Consider the following 4,863-nt stretch of genomic DNA (forward strand, 5'->3'; position numbering starts at 1 on the left):
TCTCGCTTATTCTTGATTGATTGTCTCCCACCTGTGAGTATGTTATAGCTAAATCAATTCTCTTGAAGACGTGTCCGTTTATTTTTCATTTTGATCACGTCAACATGGTCAAAAAGAATGAATTTTTATCTCTCATTCTTAAAAGATGTAAAACAATAGAACAGAGTGAGGGCGGCAGACTGTATTTCGACGCTATCAGACTAATATATATAGGTTATGTGAATGGAAAGTTCGTGAGGCATTACCAACTAACAGGCGGTTTTAAATACACGTGACAATGTTTAATTTCGTGTGCTATTACTGTACACGCACACATGGTGACGTGCGTGTCTGTTAAAATTTGAAAATTCTCCATATTACTATTTAGATAGTTTAAAGAACGTTTCGGGTCATTTTCAGCATTTCAAAACTTTCCATAATTTACCCGCCGTACGTTCATTTCCACGCACACAGCACATATTAATGCAGGAAATCACGTTTTGTTACATAGGCCTACTTTGTGTTCCTGACACATTATTCATATCAGGAGTCACTTTTTGTGCTATTACCGTGCTCACGGGCGTCAAGACGTACGTGTACACATGCAGAAATCTGTTAAAATGCTCAAAATTATTCTTTTAAAAAAATTACAGCATATTTTAGCATATTATGACACTTTTCAATCAGCACCGCGCGATCTTAATGAGGGTCAAAGTACGGCGGATCACCTAACTCGTCCTCAGTGACGAGTTCAAATCTAGTTACTACTTAGTTTCGTACCACACGCATGGTGTGACACTCTTCAGATAAAATTGCCTAATGACTAAAAAACATAGAAATACAATTGATTGAGATAAGCTGAGCATGAGCAGAAAGCCAGAGCGGTAATTCAAAGGGTTCAATTAGTTGGGTCTGATTAAACAATGAAAGGGATTAAACTGATAAACATAAGTTAAGTAGCAACATTACATGGGAAAGATTTTTGCATGCTAGGAGGAGGTTAAAGTAAAATTAAGTTACAAAATGTATGTATGTATATATGTATGTATGTATCTATATCTATGTATGTATATATATGTGTGTATAGATATATATATGTGTGTGGTTGATGATGAGGACGTTGCCGTTAGATACATGATAGCAAGGTCCCACATGAAATTTTTGTTCTATTAGACCGTGGGTTGAGGCTCCAAAATCGGCTTAGTTTACGAATTCTGTGACTCACCGATCCGCGCTACTTGGTATTCACACAAAAATGTCAATACTATTTTATTGAAACATAATATAATTGTCGGCAATCGTAAATTTGGGGAATCTGTAACCAAAAATGAGAATTTATCTTCGAAAAAATAATGTTTTTCATGAAAGCAGTACCCAATCACAGCACACTTACCATATCTGTTAAGCATTGGTGGGACGCTATTAGCCAATCAGAAACGTTCTTGTAAACTTGGTAACTAATGTAAACAATGTCTCGAGGAAAGTGAAATTGTGTAGCAATTTGGACAAAGTTCTTCGGTTTTAGTGGAATATTTCAATATGATATAAGTATACCAGCCTTTAAATAAAATACATTGGTATTTTAGAGGTAGGAAATTGCATTTCCCGTCTTTTGTCGACTGTCATACCGTAGTTTTTTAAGCCAAAGTCGACCGTGCTGTACTGAATGTGTATTGTATTACTTATCTAGGCCTACATATGCATAGTAGGAAGGGCAAGAAATAATGCTCATCGACTTTGAATGAGACTGGAAATTCCTGTAAATATATAATATATTTTGATTCTATTTGGAATCGCTTTTTTTGTTTTTGTTTTTTGTTTGTTTGTTTGTTTTTTTCTATAATTAAAAAAATGTACAATTTAAAAGAAAACTGAGGCTGAATTACTTCAAAAAATAAGAACACATTGAGGCCGATGTAAAATTTCAAATGTTTTTATTTGCATGCAATGTAAATAAATATCATTAATCAGTATTTCTTGCCATACCTGTTGATTTTTGTTTAACTGCTTGAAGATCTTGATAATATGGACTGAATTAATGAATAAAAGTAAAGCAATTGATGATTCCAATAAGGTGAAACAAATAAATTTTTAATATACCTCAGTTCAGCCAGTTGCATCCCATCAGCACTTTCATTATCTCTCTGATCACTTACTGGGTATATACATTTAACTACACAACAGTAAACACAAGGTTGAAAGAAGTTTATGACAAAAATCTGAACTTTTATATGAATATTATTGAAACACTGTAGCACATCATATACCTACACAGAACTCACATAAACATAGCTGAATATAGAGTTCAATCCAATCCACTTATAAACATGTGTTAAATATTACAATTATATAATATTATCAATGTAGCCAACCAGCATAAACAATTTAAAAGAAACTAGAAATAATGAAGGTTTTGCTGTATTCATTATCATTTATCAGCAAGTACTGTTCTGTTATTTTCTTCTTTTCATATTGCATTGTAAAATACAATACAATGCAATTCAAAAAGTCAATGCAAATTTTTATAAAGAAAATAAATGTGCATACAAGGAAAAACCTTAATATCTGGTAATATTTCTCAACACAGTGTATGGTATGATGTCATATCAAATAGATAACAACATTCATACAAACAGTATACAGTTCCAATCTGATAGGACTACAGTACTTTCAATTGATTCATGTTTCTTTCCATGGCCTATAATATGGCCTGAATTGCCACCAGATAGTTATCCCTCATGTAGTGACAAGGCTTCATCCTGATTTGCAATAGCAGCCTCAAGTAATTCCACCACTCAATGTTTCACATCTTACTAATTTATCAATGGTTTTTGCTCTATTAAAAGTACTTAATATATTATTGTCTTTTTACAAAAAAAAAAATACACGGGAGAACATGACTTCGACCAGGAAGCACTTCTTTAATTCTTGGCTTCAGCTTTCAGGTGATGCAGAATGAGCATTTGCTTTGGCTGTGGTTCATCAACTTCCATTCACTTGATTCTGTGGTCTGTGAAAATTAATTAAACAAACTAATTCAAAGAGCTTATCAATGGTACTGTGATGATTTTAATGATAAAATATGTATTTAAATTGTTTCTTTTTAATCAAAGGTTGTTTTCCAAAAAAAAAAAAAAAATAAGTAGATCAGTATAATACAATATTAAATGCAGGTGGTGATGTTTAATTGGACATCAAAGTGTTGATAAATATTATTTGCTTAAGTCAGTTTTGATACCTATTAATTAATATATTTTTTGTTATGTTGTGTCTAAGGATTCCTTTCCTATGTGATAAAGCATACTGTACTATTAATATAATAATTTTGTTATATTCTTTTCATGAAGACATTAAAATCAAATTAAGCCTGAATTACTTAGTCTAAGCACAGTCACTGAAGGGTACATCCCCCCACCCCAAAAAACTGAATTGATTCAATTTGTGTAGTAATTGTTCTTGGTAGACAGTAGTAAATAGTTGCTATATGATTGTGGATTGATTTGATTTGTCTTCATTGTCAGTTGTTTATGCTGGGTCGATTCATTGCCAACATTATTGTCTCAATATGCTTATTACAATATAACATCATCGTATTTGATTCACAATACTCTGTGGTTATTTTTTGCTGTCGATAGTAACCCAATTTGAGGAAAAGGCAGGGCTTCCTGTCTGTGTGTGTGGTGTGATAGAGAGACGCTTAGTGCTTCTCAATAAGTAAAACATACCATACCATTTTAACGTTATATGTAACCACACACGTACCTTTAAGATTCGGTGCAATTTTGACTACTACTACTTGCACCACCATCCCCGAGATCCCCTTCGTTATATATGTAGGCTATTCATCAGCTTCGACGGAAACTTAATAGGCCTTACTGAGGACTCGTATTTGTTGTTTTCCACAGAGTTGCACATCCTTAAATTTCTTTAAGCTGTTTACGCTTAATGACACAACCATACTCTAGGTTCTTACAACATGTATCACAAAAATATGCCTGAAACCGGCTCAGATTTATTGAAGAACTTCTGTCCAACGCCACACTTGCAAGTGGAGTGTGTTGTTTACTATTTACATTGGACAAACAGCATAGAAGGTAGTTTGTAATTGGCTTAGGGCCTTGCAGCTAAGCCAAACTTCATTGTTAGTCGTCTTCTGATTGGCTATAGTTATGTAGCAACTTTTGATATAAATTCTCATTTTTGGTTACAGTTTCCCCATATTCACGATTGCCGACAATCAAATTATGTTACAATTTAATAGTATTGACATTTTTGTGCAAAAGCCAGGTAGCCCGGATTGGTGGGTCACAGAATTGAACGTTTTCGATCCTCAACCCACGGTCTATATTGAGACGGTAGCTTTTCAGCATTGCTCTAGGATGATTTTCCTTTACATTTATGAATTTTTCAGCTTTTTGTACTCTACACTTAGCTATCCGTAGCCAACCACATAGGCCTGGGTACGTAATATATTAGATCATATGTTAATTACATAAAATGTAGGCCGACAGTTGTATTTAATGGGGGCGGAGTGGATTTCTTTTTTCGCGATTTACCATGGGATGGCTACTGTCATTGTTACCTAGACTTGTAGACGCCGTTGTTCATATGGTAATGATGAAGATCGTGTACCTATTGACTGATGAGGCATGATTAAAAGTGCCTTTCATTTTCAATGGATTACATTCCATTCCAACCATGGTATAACCAGTCGATGAGATATTTTGTTTAGATTTCACAGTGTGTTCCATGTACCTCCTTCATTTATTTAAAATCAAATTATTAAAACATTGCCTATAACCTAGTAATGTACAAGTTTAATCTAGTAATGTATATATTTAAAAACATATTCGCCAAGTATTCATACTACTTGATACTGTACAG

The sequence above is a fragment of the Anneissia japonica genome, unplaced genomic scaffold, assembly GCF_011630105.1.
Source record: "Anneissia japonica isolate Jap-2015-1 unplaced genomic scaffold, ASM1163010v1 scaffold10194_len63880_cov102, whole genome shotgun sequence".
NCBI classification, from domain to species: domain Eukaryota; kingdom Metazoa; phylum Echinodermata; class Crinoidea; order Comatulida; family Comatulidae; genus Anneissia; species Anneissia japonica.